This window comes from Myotis yumanensis, unplaced genomic scaffold (assembly GCF_028538775.1).
Source record: "Myotis yumanensis isolate MYYU_CA2020_CCGP unplaced genomic scaffold, mMyoYum1.0.hap1 SCAF_2, whole genome shotgun sequence".
In the NCBI taxonomy this organism is placed as follows: Eukaryota; Metazoa; Chordata; class Mammalia; order Chiroptera; family Vespertilionidae; genus Myotis; species Myotis yumanensis.
The window spans coordinates 16079138-16094540 of record NW_027223753.1 but is presented as its reverse complement, the minus strand read 5'-3'; the positions used below and the strand labels follow the sequence as shown (position 1 = coordinate 16094540).

Genomic DNA, 15403 nt, shown 5'->3' with positions numbered 1-15403 from the left:
CCAGGGGAAGGAAGGCCTATTCTTGCATGAATCTTCGTGCATCAGGCCTCTAGTTTATGAATAAAGGAGCTGGTGATTAGTATAGATAGATAGCTGTAGGCTTCCGCTGAGGCCTGGGAGGTGCTCTGTCACAGAGGATCTCTTTCCTGAATGGGATATCTGACTGTGGGATCTGACAAGTGGGCAGAGCCTGTCAATGAGCAGGCTTCCCTTGAGGTGATCGTGGGGTTCCCGTAAGTGCCAACGTAAGGAGTGGAACACTGTGTTAGGGGTCTGTTAGTTGCCAGTGACAGAAAGCAGACTGGATCCAACTTAAGCAAAAAGAGAACGTATTGGCTTAGGAACTTTGAAGTGGGGTTGTTGGCTATCTGCATGGCTACCAAGGTGGTGGCCAGCAGTCCCAGACTCCACAATCCCCAAGGAAGATCTTGGAGATGTTCTTTCACAGGGACCATGTTATCGGTCCCCGTGAAAGGAGGCTGACTCTGCTTGAATCCTGTGTGCACCTCTAGGGTCGCTGTGGACAGGTGATCAGCACTGAAATGGTCCAGGTCTGAGCCAAGGCCCAACTCTTACACCAGGGCAGGCACAACCCTGTGACTGATGGTTTACCAGAAATGTGGGGGATGGCAGAAGGACAGGCAGCCCCCCCGCAAAGGGAAGAATTCAGGCACACAGACCACCCATATCCTCATAAGGATCCTAGAGCAGCGGTCACCAACCTTTCGGACCTCACGGACCACCAGTTGCCCGCGGACGACCAGTTGGCGACCTCTGTCCTAGAGTATTCATTCCCAGATAGAGCTGCCTCTTTCTCTCCCTCTGGGACCTCTGGCTTTTTCACTTGGGAACCCTCCCTAAGATCTTTCACTTTAGAAAGCACTTCCAATACCTTTAGAAGATTTTAAAGCAATCATTCAACCATGGATGCATTGATGCAGCACTACTCATATGAGGACATTTACCCTAAAAACCAAATAATCAGATTTATAGCTTTTATTTATTTTTACTATCAAGTGGTACATGCAAAGCAGACATCCTCACTTCCACTCCACCCAGTGCCAACTCTCACCTCTGGGAACTGGAAGTGATCCACAGTGGAGAGGGGTCAGTGGCACGATGGAAATCAGGAATAGAGTCCAGGTCAATGGTGGAATGAAAGCTAGGGGTAAGGTGAGCATCAGAGAAAAAGGGTTGGATATGTCTTTCATAAGCTACTTGATAATTTTGAAATGGACTAAGAAAGGAATTTTATATTTTGACTCAGTTCTATCAAAATTTCTGCTGTGTCAAAATGTCCCCCGTATCAAATTGGCTTTGCCAAACTGCCCTGCTTTGAGACACAGTTAGACTGAGACTCAGATGGCTGACTCTCAGGCCAATACTCTTATCAGATAGGGCACCGTCCTGGGCAGAGTGGGCCTGGGTCCAGGCAGGACAGGTTCCAGGCCAAGATCTGCCCTCGTTTGTCTCCCATGGGCAGCCTGAGCAGTTGGCCTGAGCGGATGCTCCACCCATTCTCTGTCTTCCTCCGCCAACCCCCTTCCTCTCCCTCCTGGGTTGCAGATCAGGGAGGTGAGGGTGGAATGGGCAAGGGTGAGCTGGCTGCCTGCTTCTACCCACAGCCCCCACCCCAGCTTCCGCAATTCAGTCTCTCTAGCCTCCTTGTCCTCCATAAATAAAACTATCCCCAGAGGATGCCTCATCTTCCTGCTCCACCCAGTTCGAAACACCGAGTTCAAAAGCTGCAGAGCCTGTGAGACTTCCTCTCACCTGCTCTGGGTGGCTGGGGCAGATCCACCGCCCCTGCTGTCAACAGGGCCGCTGACTCCCCAGGAGCCAGTCCCTCTTCACTTTAGGGTCTCAGCCTTGAGTTGCTATTTTTATTTTATTTTTTGTTTGTTTTAATTTCTCTTTGTTCCTCCCCGCCCCACACACCTGCTCTGTGTTTGACTCCCACCCCCACCCCCACTATCCCCATTCTTTGAGTAAGAGATGCTGTCTTAGTCAGCTGAGGCTGTCATAAAATACCACCAGTTGGGAGGCTTAAGCAACAGACATTTATTTCTCACAGTTCCCATGCTGGGGAGTCCAAGATGAAGGTGCCAGCTGACTTGGTTTCTGGTGAGGGCCCTCTTCCTGGCTTGCAGACAGCTGCCCTCTCTCGGTGTTCTCACAGGGGAGAGAGAGAGAGAGAGAGAGAGAGAGAGAGAGAGAGAGAGAGAGAGAGAGAAAGGAAGGAAGGTATAGTCTCTTTTCCTCCTCTTATAAAGGCACTAATCCCATTATGGGGGCCCACTCTCATGACCTCATATAAATCTAATAACCTCCAAAAGGCCCCACCTCCAAATGCCATCTCATTGGGAGTTAGGGCTCCAACAAATACATTTGGGGAAGAAGCAAACGTTCAGCCCATAATAGATGCTTATTGTAAAAATTTTGAAAAATACAGAAAGTGAAACAGAAGAAAAGCACAACCTATCCTACCATCTAAAGGTAGTGTTGTAAACTTTTAGTATATATGTATATATATATATATATATATATATATATATATATATATATATGAATAACCTTTTTAAAAAAATATATCTTTATTGATTTCAGAGGGGAAGGTAAAGGGAGAGAGAAAGAAACATCAATGATGAGAGAGAATTATTGATCAGCTGCTTCCTACACACCCCGAGCTGGGCATGGAGCCCGCAACCCAGGCATGTGCCCTTGACCGGAATCGAACCATGGATCCTTCAGTCCACAGGCTGAAGCTCTATCCACTGAACCAAACTGGCTAGGGCAAGCTTTTAGCATATTTGCTTCAAGTATTTCTCAGCACTTACTTTTAAAACTATAGATTATACATAAAGTTTTGTATCTTATAAACATTTTCCCGTATTAAACAATCTTTAACATTTATTTATATATTCACCATTTGTTGTTGTTGTTTTGTTAATCCTCACCCGAGGATATTTTTCCATTGATTTACTGGGCAGCAGAGGAAGAGGGGTTAGCCATACTCACAGACTGCCCTATGAAGCCGTATGTCAGAAAGCCGGAGTACTAATTTACAATGAAAAATGTCAGTGGAGATCAGACCTCCCCGAGCCTGCCCAGTAAATCGACCTGTGGGCCCTCCGCCGATAGAGGCCACATTATAATCGGTCAGAGCAGGGAATTAAGTGACATGATCCAAATGTTCAAAATATCAGGCTAACGCCTGCTGTACACATCTCCACATAGAGCTAAACCATTGTCCCCGGGGTAGACAGACAGGTTCTTGGGCCACGGCTCCTTTCCCTCAGGGCTTGCATGAGGACAGCTTCTGTAACTCTCCCAGGGCTTACTAACCCCTGTTCCCATCAGCACGTTGTATCTTTAAGTGTGTGATAGCCAAATCCTGTTGGCTGGGAGCTGACCTCATTAGAGCAATTGTTCCTAACCTTTGGTTCAATGGACCTCTGGAAGGTTCTAGAAGAGTTCCCCTGAGAATCCTATATAATAAAAGCCTAATATGCTAAGTGTCCGGTCATCCGTTCGTCGGTTCAACCAATCAAAGCATAATATGCTAATGATATGCTAAGGCCGCTCAACAGCTCGCTATGATGTGCACTGACCACCAGGGGGCAGACGCTCAATGCAAGAGCTGCCCCCTGGTGGTTAGTGCGCTCCCACAGCCAACCTCCCACAGCCAGCCATCCTCCCCCAGTCCCTCCCCCCAGCCAGCAAACCTCCCTCGGTTGTCCCTCTGGCCCCGTCCAGCGGGCCCTGTCTGGCAGCTGGCAGGCCCCCAGGCCCCAGCCTGCAGCCCCAGCAGCTCCACCCAACGGGACTGGGTGAGACTACCCATGATAGGCCCTGATCGCAGGCCAGGCCTAAGGACCCCACCCATGCACAAATTTTGTGCACCGGGCCTCTAGTATAGTCAATAATATTCTATAACCATGTGTGGTGTCAGATGGGTGGGAAATTTATTGGGATGATTCCCTAGTAAGTTATATAATGTCTAATCACTGGGGTGTATACCTGAAACTAATATAGTACTGTATGTCAACTGTAATTGAAAAATTAAACAATGATTTTTTTTAAAAAAAGAGCCCCCCCTGAAATTGTGTGTATGGTCAAATATCCATTTTCCTGGAGAGAGTTTCCGATGTTTACCAGATTTTCAGAAGAGGATATCAATTTAATAGTGACATCATGTGGCCCCCATGTTCCAGACCTTGTCCTGAGGGGGGTTTTTTTGTTTGTTTGTTTTTTAATTTTGTTTTATTGCTTAAAGTATTACAAAGAGTATTATATATGTCTCCTTTTTTTCCCCTTCTTGACATTCCCCCGGCTTCCCCTATCCCCCAGTGTCTTATGTCCATTGGTTATGCTTATATGCATGTATACAAGTCCTTCGGTTGATCTCTTACCCCCCCTCCTGCCCCCCAACCCTCCCCAGCCTGAGGGTTTTACATACATACATTGTCCTGAGGGCTTTACATACATACATACATTATCTCATTAAATTCTCACTGAGGTCAAGAACCTTGCCCCACATTAAGGTTTGGGCAGGTGGAAGAACTACTGCTTTAAAGAGGCTTGTAAATCTTTTCTCTGGTACATTCGATGCCTGTGCTACAGGGAAGTGTTATCTCTCCACCCCTCTGTTATCTTCCTCAATGAAGAAAAAGGTGCTGCCAACAGGCGCACACGATCCGGCCAGATGGAGCCGGGGACTGGCTTTGTGGGTCCTTCCTGGAGACTGAGCGCTGCTGTCTGCCCCAGCATCTCTGGTTACCTGTTTGATTGTCTCCTTCACAGATCGCTTTGTGCACCTAAATTCACTTGTGAACTAGCACCTCGTATCGGCCTCTCACCCACTTTGACAGCTTGGATGCCGTCTTCTGTAAATGACCTTCCTACCAAAAAGCAGGCCGGCTGTCTGTCTGCCCCCCTTTCACTCCATCAGAGTCTGGAAACTTCAGATTTTCTAAAGGATCATGGGGTTGCTTTTTATTAAAAGAGGTGTGCTTGGCTTTCCAACAGAAAGCAGGCGAAGTTATTCACTGAATGCTCATCAGTTTTCCAGATACTGTTCTAGGCATTAAGGACATGGATAGCCCGACCAGCGTGGCTCAGTGGTTGAGCGTCGACCTATGAACCAGGAGGTCCGGTTCGATTCCTGGTCAGGCCACATGCCTGGGTTGCAGGCTCGATCCCCAGTGGGGGGCGTGCAGGAGGCAGCCTTTCAACGATTCTCTCTCATCATGTTTCTATCTCTCCCTCCCTCTCCCTTCCTCTCTGAAATCAATAAAAATATATATATGGATAAAAATCTTTGCCCTCATGGAGCCTAGGTTTTAGGGAAAAAAATTAAACAAATAAAATATAGTCTATCAGATGCTTTAAAGTGCCTAGGAGATAAATAAAATAGGGTTGGGGTATAGAGAGTGCCAGGGATGGAGGGTTGCATGTTTACCTCGGGTGATAAGGGAAGGCCTCACTCAGAAGTGACAACTGAGCAGAGACCTCTGTGGCAGAGTGGAGAAAACAGGCTTCAGGGTCAGACAGGCTAAGTTCAAATCCTGGCTGTTTTTTTAATTGTGTGGCCTTGGGCTAGACTCAGACTGAGCTTTCGTTTCTCCATTCTCAGCAGGTAGAGAAAGTACCTACTTCTGAGGATGGGAACAGTTGTCTTGAGGGTCCATCCAAACCAGCGTTCCCTTATTTCTGGAGGGTCTTACTGGGACCCAGAGGCCCCAGGGGAGGGGCTGGAGTCTCCTCCTTGCCCCGAGTCTGGCAGCAAGATGAGGTCTACACCTTCTCTCCCGGTGATTGAGAAGGAAGTCACTCTGCAGCAACATGAACACCTCTCTCTGAAAACAAAGGGTTTTTGTTTTTAAGAAAGACCCCTCATCGTCCCCTCTCCTCCCTGCCTGATGGCGATGTGGTCTTCAACCCAGTTCACTGGTTGCAAAAACCCGGATTGGTTCAGCACACTTGATCTATTTTCATCTCTCCACCACTTGCTTAAAATAAGGAGCTCATTGCTATTCCGCCCACGGCAGCGTCTAAATCATAACTGGGCTGGGAGTTGAATACATTTTTCTCTCTCCTGCTAAATATCATTTTTATCTTTGCGGAGCCCACATGCCAGACAACAGTGTCTGCGTTAGCAGCCGGTGCACGGAGTGAAGGAACAGAAAGGTGTGGAGGGGCCCCTCCCCAGCTCGGAGTGAGCAGCCAGCCCCACGACCTGTTTGTTCCCCACTGAAAATCCTCCTCCACCCAGTGCTAGCGAAGCCACTTTCCACGCTGTCACAGTCCCTCCTGTTCCCACCATCCTCTGCCCCTGGTGGGGCAGGGCGTTTGGGAGCCTGGGAGTCTCCAATTTCTCCTGCGAAGGCTTGAATCTAAGCCCTCTCTGCACTGACGTCTCCCCTTTATTATAAAAGGTAGAAAATTAGCAAAATGAGGAATTCAAGGAACTCCAAAGAGCAGGTCCATAAACATGAGTTAAAAGAGACTCTTGGAACAATAAAGATTAAAAAAAAAAAAAAAGAGACTCTTGTCCTAGCCGGTTTGACCCATGGATAGAGCGTCAGCCTGTAGACCGAATGGTCCCGGGTTCGATTCAGGTCAAGGGCACCGTGCCTTTTGGTTGCAGGCTCTTCCCCGGCCCAGACCCTGGTCGGGGCTCATGCAGGAGGCAACCAATCAATGTGTTTTTCTCACATCAATATTTTTCTGTCTTTCCCTCTCTCTTCCATTCTCTCTAAAAATCAATGGAAAATAACCTTGAGTGAGGATTAAAAAATAATTTCAAAAAAGAGAGACTCTTGACTCCTAAAAGGAATGATGTCATGCTCTAAATTCAGCCTGAAACTCATGCTTTTTCATCTCTAATCCTCTCCCATCCAAGCCTAACTCCTCCCACGTACCCGCTCTCCTTCTCCTTCCCAGGAGAAAGGTTGACACTATTATCATTTTACAGACAATGGAGTCAGCCCCGCTGGGGCAGGAGTCAGTGGCTCGGTCCCCATTCGGACCCGAGGCTCCCCTGAGGACAGCTGGAGCCTGAGGTGTTCCTCAACTGTCTCATTATTTTAATCATTTTGAATTTTCCCTTTTCTCTTAGCCCCTGTGCACTTGTGATAAGAAATCCTTGCCACCCACCATTGCGGACCTCACGTATGATGAAAGGGACTAGGGAATAAAAAAGAAAAAAAGAAAAAAGAAAGGGACTAGGGGAAAAAGTAAGCTTCCCATTCTGCCGTTGGGAAAACTGAGAGTAACTGGGGAACAAAGGGCAAGGGCCCCAGAAAGAGGAACACAGGGAGAGAGCGAGACAGCTGGCCTCCCAGCTGGAGCCATTCAGAAATGGTTCTATCATGTGAAGGGTTTCCCAGCAGTGGAGGTGGAGAGCTGTGAGCCAGCTGCAACAAGGGCAAGAAAACACTCTGAAGTGAGTCAGCCTCTAGCGAATCCTGACTCTGCTGTTTTTTAGCCGTGTTACCCTAGACAAGTCACTTTGCCTTTCTGAGCCACAGTTTTCTCATCTGTAAAATGGGAATAATAATATTTCTGCCCTGTAGGATTGTCATAAGGATTATATGAGGTGACACAGTGCAGCGCTATTCAGGTTAGAGTCTGAGCTCCCGCGTCCCATCCTTTCCATGGGCGCCTCGTGTTGGTTGTTGGCGGTTCCTGAGAGAAAGAGGGTCCACTTGTGTTGGTTGGCTGCTGACCAGCGTAACCTGCTCCATCAGGCAGGGATTTCTGTCAAGCCACCATGGTAGGAGTTGGCCAGCCATTGGCCATCCCATCCCGGGTCCGAGCAGGATTGGTTTTAATCACAACCCTCTGCGACCTTATGCAGAGAGAACTCAGGACATCCTCCTCAGAAGGGGCTGGGAGTGGAGCAGGCACTTCGCTTCCAGAACTCGTCGCTTGGATGGCATTTAATCTTTGTTGTCTATTCTCTGAGCCCTTTTCAGTTGGGACATTAGGGTCCAAAGTTGCCATTTCATGATTTTTTTTTTCCTTTAATGTACCCCGAGTTTAATGCAGTTTCTCCTATGGAGAACTGTGTGGATTTCTCCCTTGGACAGAGAGAGTGGGAGCTGAGAAGGAACCTTTAGAGGTCACAGTCCAACTTACTTTACAGATGGGGAGACTGAGGCCCAGAAAAGGTGACTTGCTCAAAGTTGCTCAGCATGTTAGCTGCAGGGCTAGGCCTAGAACCAGGTCTCCTAACTTCAGTCAGAGTTTTTGGTCGATAAAGGTACTTCTGTGCTGTCGAGGTGTTCGTGAAGGCACCTGCTGAGTACAAGGCAGTGTGCCATCTCCTGGGAAGAGGCAGCCATGTTATCCCTGTCCTCTAGGGAGCTACAGCCAGGGTATCAGAGCAGAAACAGAGAAAGATAGCTGTCCCATTTAAAACAGCCCTGAGGGCCCTAGCCAGTTTGGCTCAGCTGATAGAGCTTCGACCTGCAGAACAAAGGATCTGGGTTCTATTCTGGTCAAGGGTATGTACCTTGGTTGCAGGTTCCTCCTGGTCAGGGCTTGTGCAGGAGGCAACCAATCGATGTTTCTCTCTCTGTCTTTCCCTCTCTCTTCCATTTTTTCTCCTTTAATTTACCCACTGATTTTTAGGATTTTCCATCCTAAAAATCAATGGGAAAATATCCTTGGGTGAGGATTAAAAACAACAAATAAAAATAAATAAAATGGTCCTGAGGTAAATTTTACTCTGTCCAAGGCAGAGACCTGTAAAGCTCTGAGTGCCTACCTGACCCTCACAACCTTCTGAGAAAGATGACCATCGTGATTTTTTATGTTTTAGTTTTGTTAGAACCAGACAGGCTCCAGCAGGACTTCTGGACCCAGCCATAAGCCAACAGATAGCGGTGAGGAGCCTGAGGGCATGGAAAGGGGGAGGTTGGGGACCTCCTTGCATGGGGCCTGTTCCCTAAGCCATCTGTTCTTGCAGATCCCTAGAGCAGCCAGAGCCGCTAGTCAGAGGGACAGGGGTCTTTGAAACACAAATCATTAGTAATTACAAAGCCATGGGGTGTGAGACCGTCTTTCCTCTCCACAAGTGGGTATGGTTATCAAGGACAAATGGTGTGTCTTCTCTGGCCAGCCCAGCGTCCCTCCGACCAGCGGCGAAGGGGATGCTGTCAGAGGCTCCTGGGAGTGGCGGTGGACCGGCTTCCAGAAAGATAAGTTAAAACCCAGCTCCAAGGTAAGCAGCAGAGCCTGGACCCTGGCAAATTAGTCTTTTGGCCTGGTTGCCATGGAGACAGACAGGCAGCAGCTGCGAGGGAAGAGGGACCAGCAGCTTCACCGACATCCAGGATTCTGAGGCAGCCATGATGGGGGAGGGGGCTTGACACCGCCCTTTCTCCCCCAGACACGGAAGCTCCTGTCTGCCCCTGACGCCCAGACACAGGATCTGGTGAGTTGCCAGGGCCACACGGGGAGACATGGCAGCACTGGCTCCTGAAACCCCAGGTTTTCTGCTTCTAGGCCAGTGCCCTCCCACCGACCACAGCTGCCTGCTGCTCTGCTTTTGCAGCAAACATCTCCCAGCGATGAGCTCCTGGGCCCTGGGAGGTTCCCAAGCTCCCTCCTTGTCATTAGAGGTGAACCTTGCAGTGTTGGCCATTGGAGGCCCATTTGGCCCCTTGCTCTCGCCATCCCTCTGGAACACTTGGCAGAGCCCCATGTGGGGATGTGACCAGCCATTGTCTGGGGAAGGAACTTGAAGCTGAGCCCAGAGGGAACTCGGCAAATGATGGGGTTTGTTGTGTTCTCATTTGATGCTACACTGATACCATTCGTCTGTGGCTTCAAGCCCTGTCCTCGCTGGCCTGGAGGCAACAGTCCTCCCCTCCCCTCCCCTCCCCTCCCCTCCTGGGGGTTATCTCTGGAAACCGAAGGTGGGAGAGAAGGGGCCTGGCATCCAGGTCGCCTGAGTCCACTTTCCCAGCAGAGCAGCCAGGAGGTTGTCTCAGCATCTCGGTTTCCTCCTCTCTGGTAAGAGGAGAAGCGAGGCCGGTCCTGTCTGGGGCTTTGCGCTCCTGGGCCGAGCACGTGAGCAGATGGTTACCTAAGAGAACAGAGCCCTAATGTAGAGGGACAGTGGAGCTGGGGAAAAGCAGAGGCTCCGGCCCACCAGCCGCGCTTTTAATGTTGTTTTAATGATGATTTAATATAAAGTAAATGGATAAAATGTCCCAATCCCTCATTCCTGCTGGAAACTACTGGTAATATTGTTGTGAATCTTTTCAGAGCTTTCTCTAGGCTTATACTCCCCCCTTATTATTATTATTATTATTATTATTATTATTTTAATTACACAAATGATATGAGAACGAATTTTTATAAACGATGGGAACACCACAGATAAATGTAGTTAAAAGCAAAAGTAGTCTTCTAGTCTTTGCCCTTCACCAGAGACAGCTATTGTTAACAGTTTAATGTTCTCCAGGCATTCAGCTTTTCTTTAGCATACATGCAACCATACATACTCATTGTTCTGCAGGTAGCTTTTCCCACCACAATAATGTTACCCTGTAGATTTTTTCCATGTTGACATACCTACCCCATTGTCCATAACTGTTGCTTAATAGTCTACATTTATGGGTGTTCTGTACTTACATAAGTGGTTTCCTCTCATAGACACCGGAATTGTTTACAACCTTTTGTTGTTAATAATGCTCTGAGCCTTTGTGCATCTATTTATACAGGGTTTATTTCTAAAAGTAGAATCGCTGAGTTAATATGTCTGTAGATCTTTAATGTGTCTAAATACCATGGGAATTTATTTTTAAGTTTTTTCTTTAAAAAATTGTCCAAGACATGGGTGCCCATTACAAAAAAATAAAAAGTGGAGAGTGTGGAAAGCTATCCAGGGGAGATAAGATCACTCACAATCCCTGCACCCAGTGGCCGTGGCCGCGTACTCTTTGGCTTGCTTCCTTCCAATTATTCTCTATGCTGCTGTTGTCACCGTGTTCGGATTATACTGCACAGATAATTCTCTATCCAGCTCTTTTTTTTTTTTTTTTTTACTTAATGTTATAAGCATTTCCCTATGTTACTAAGGTATTTTTTGTAAGTGTCCATTTTATTATTTCATGATAGGTATTATATGTACTTACCATAATTTTCTTAGCTATTCCCCTGTTGTTGGGTTTTTAAGTTGCCTACATTTTTTCACTCTTATACCCCAGTGAATATTTTTTTGTATAACTCTTTGTAATTTCCTTAAGCTAGATTCCCAAAAAGGAGAATTAACTGGGTCTAGAGGTAGGATTTTAGTGAATCTATTTTTTTTTAATTGCTAATATGTTCACAGGGTACAAAATTCCAAAGGTTATAAAATGAAAAAAAAATGTCTTTCTCTGACTGAGCTGTGATTTTCCTCCTTAAGACCAATACTAATCCAGGAGGCAGCAAAGCGTTAAGCGATTCAAAGGCAACACCATTACTTGGTTTCTTGTGTATTTTTCTTAGGAAAAAGACCAAAAAATGAATACACACATACATAAACATACATTCCTTTTTTCATATAGAAATAGTAGCACATCAGATACATATTTTATACTTTTCTCTTTTCACTTAATATTTTTGATGATTATTCCATATATAAAAAAAATAGAACTGCCTCATTTTCTAGAAATATTTATATAGAATTTCTATAGCCCAGCCAGCATCCAGCTATGAACCAAGAGGTCACGGTTTGACTCCTGGTCAGGGCACATGCCCGGGTTGCGGGTTCGATCCCTAGTGTGGGGTGTGCAGGAGGCAGCGGATCAGTGAGTCTCTCTCATCGTTGATGTTTCTGTGTCTCTCTCCCTCCTCTCCACTCCTCTCTGAAATCAATAAAAATATGTATATGTAAAATAGAATTTCTTTAAGTGAATTTATCGTAATCAATCCTATTGATACATTTTGAGGTTGTTTCCCATCCTTCGCTATTGGGCAGTGCCGTGGTGAGTGTCTTTACCATTGTGTCCATGTGCTAGGGCACCCACCTGTAGAAAGGATTCCTTCCTGTGGAATTGCTGGGCCCCAGGGAGTGTGCATTTCACATGCCGGTAGCTACTGCTGTCTCCTTAGGCAGTGGTTCTCAACCTTCCCAATGCCGCGACCCTTTAATACAGTTCCTCATATTGTGGTGACCCCCGATTTCATTGTTACAAATTGAACATAATTAAACCATAGTGATTAATCACAAAAACAATAGGTAATTATATATGTGTTTTCCGATGGTCTTAGGCAACCCCTGTGAAAAGGGTCATTTGACCCCAAAGGGGTCGCGACCCACAGGTTGAGAACCGCTGCCTTAGAGGATGACCATTTCCTCATTAAAGGGGACTGACAGTTTTGTTGTTCTTGATTCAAATGGCTAAACTGCTTTCCAGAAGTGTTACCTCCTCACACTCACCAGCAATACACCAATTACTCCTCCCACTGTTCAAAAATAATGTGGTGATGTTTGCAGTGTTTGTTCTCAATGGTCATTTTTTCAAAAGGATCTGAGAAAGATTACCAAAAGTGAGCAAATAGTTCATTTAAAAAAACAACTTTTAAATAAAACACAGCATCTGGGAGAACGTCCTAACCCACTTCTGCCACTATATATGTGTGACCTTGGGGAATTGCTTGTCCTCGCTGAGCCTGTCATATCTTGGAGTTGCCATGAAGAGGAAATGAGATCATACACCAAGGGCTCAAAAGGTGGTAGCTGAGAAAAAAAAATGCTGGCCCTCCAAGTAATCCCAACCGAGAGGAAGGGGGCCAGCCTTCTAGGCTCTGGAAGGTAGGCTGGGGGGCGGGGGGGGGGGGGGCAGCTTTGTTCTTCCCCCCAAATTCTCCCACGGGCTTTCCGGCCTTGAAGAGGACGATGGAAAGCTGGCCACCAGCTCCTGGGGGAGAAGCATTCCACTCCAGGACTGGCCCTTGGGGCGGGGGGGGGGGGGCGGTCAGGGCCTCACCCTCCTTCACCTTATGCCCCTGGAGGAGCCCAAGCAGAGTTCACCCTTCGCCCTCCGTGGAGGGCCCTGCAGAGGAGCTTGCTCCCTGGTGGAGGCTGGGAAGTGAGGAGCGCCGACCAGCCTCCCATTCCTCCCTCCCGCGGTCCATCCTGCGTTTCCGAGCTGCGGGGCGTGGCTGGGGACGTCCGCGTGACACCTTCGCGCCGCTTTCTGGCTGCAGGGCCCGGCCAGAGGCAGCCCACCCTCCGGGCCCGGCCAGTGGCAGGAGGTGGCCCTGGCCACCGTGCGCTCCGCACCCCACAGCCCAGCGAGGCTGGGCGTCCCCCTTCTCCCAGAGCAGAGCCGCGGCTGCAAACCCGCGTAGGGGACGCCATTTGTGTGTGTGTGTGTGTGTGTGTGTGTGTGTGTGTGTGTGTCCCCTCCCGTGTCGGGGCGGGGAAGAGCCAATCAGCTCCTGTGTCGCTGTGAAAGCTGCAGGTGCAAACTGCCTCGGGTGGGCGAGCAGATCTGTGCGGCTCGGCGGAGCCATTTTCTGGGAGGATTTGGAGTCGTTTCCACTCACAGTATAATCACCATATTGGAGAATTGCAGCCACTCCCTCTTCGCCGCCGCCCCCAACCCCTCGCACTCACCGGGTGTTTCCTTGGTTTTCCAGGGAGGGCTACAGGGACCACAGGGCGTGGTGCAAGATTGTGCTCTGGGGAACCAGCTGACCTGGTGCTTACACTTGGCCCTGAACCTGCTCTGTGACTGTGATGAAGCAGTACAACCGCAGACCTCAGCCTTCTCGCATATAAAAATGTAAGGAGGAGTAAAACCAGACCACGACAAGCATTGGTAAGGTTGTGGGGAAATGGAGGCTCTCAATTTGTTCTTGTCTAGGGAAGCTGAAGACATTCATACCCTGAGCCCTGACAATTCTCTCGGCTTCTACGCTGGGGAAATACTTGCACCTGCATTACAGGAGGCTGCCCAATGCAGGACCATAGCTAATCACCATTGAAAACAGCTCAGTGGCCATCAACAGGGCAAGTTTAAATAAAATAGCGTTTATATTCATGGTGGGTCACTATATCGCTGTTAGAAGGAGTAAGTTAGATCTATAGATGCAGGGACATGGATAGAGCTCAAAATCTACTAAGCAAGCACAGAAAGTTGCAGAATAAGGCATACACTATGATACTATCAACAATAAGAAATAGCCGAGACCGGTTTGGCTCAGTGGATAGAGCGTCGGCCTGCAGACTCAAGGGTCCCAGGTTCGATTCCGGTCAAGGGCATGTACCTTGGTTGCGGGCACATCCCCAGTGGGAGGTGTGCAGGAGGCAGCTGATCGATGTTTCTCTCTCATTGATGTTTCTAACTCTCTATCTCTCTCCCTTCCTCTCTGTGAAAAATCAATAAAAAAAAACACAATAAGAAATATATTTAAAAAGGAAATAAAAAGAATTATGGAGGGCCTTGTGTGCCATGCTAGATGCCAATATTTAAAAATCAGAAGAGTTCATAGGAAATACTAAATTCCAGCTTCTCTGGACACACATTGTTCCAGGAGAGCCATCAGGCAAAGCTAAGTGGGAGCCCCTTCTATGGATTGAATTGTGTCCTCTCAATAGATGCGGAAGTCCTGACGCCCTGTACCTGAATGTGACCTTATTTGTAAACTAGAGGCCAAGTACATGAAATTCGTGCACGGGTAGGGTCCCTAGGCCTGGCTGGTGATCAGGGCTGATCTGTAGGGCGACCGGTGGGGTGATTGGGAAGGAACCCCCACTCGCACCCGCCTTGGCTGGCCTGGCGCCGCCCACTGCTGCCAGTCAGGGCCTGCGAGCTGGGGGCGGCTCCTACGTTGAGTGTCTGCCCCCTGGTGGTCAGTGCGCATCATAGCGACCGGTCATTCAACCTGTCATTCTGCCATTAGGTCAATTTGCATATTAGGGTTTTATATAGGTAGATTGCATCTTTGCAGATGATCAAGTTAAGGTCAGATCATCAGGGTGGGCCTTAATCCAATATGCCTGGTGTCCTTATAAAAGGGGGAAATTTGGACACAGAGACAGACATACATCGAGGGATGATGATGAGAAGATGTGGGGTGAATGTGGTCTGCAAGCCAAGGAACCAATGAGGCTACCGGAAGCTGGAAGGGAAGCATGGCAGACTCTCCCTCACAGCCCTCAGAAGGAGCCAACCCTGCTGTCACCTTGGTTTTGGACTTCGGACCCCCAGAACTGGGAGACAATAAATTTCTGTCGGCTAAACCACCCAGTTAGTGGTACTTTATCAAGGCAGCCCCAAAAAAGTAATACAGCCCCTCCTCCCGCTTAAATGGAACCTGCACTCTCCAGTGATTTGAGTTGGCAGGTGCCCATGTTGGAAATGGAGGGGAGGGACCAATTAGAAGGCTGCTGTGG

The 15403-nt window shown here is 48.1% G+C and overlaps 1 long non-coding RNA gene across 1 annotated transcript; it reads left to right on the top strand.

Annotated features, from left to right (window-relative positions):
• Nucleotides 1–8994: 8994 nt before the first annotated feature.
• LOC139003025 (uncharacterized) lies at nt 8995–15177 on the top strand. Its single transcript, XR_011470206.1, has 3 exons — nt 8995–9442; nt 13645–13826; nt 15026–15177. It is a non-coding gene; the product is annotated as an uncharacterized lncRNA (long non-coding RNA).
• The last annotated feature ends 226 nt before the right edge of the window (nt 15178–15403 follow it).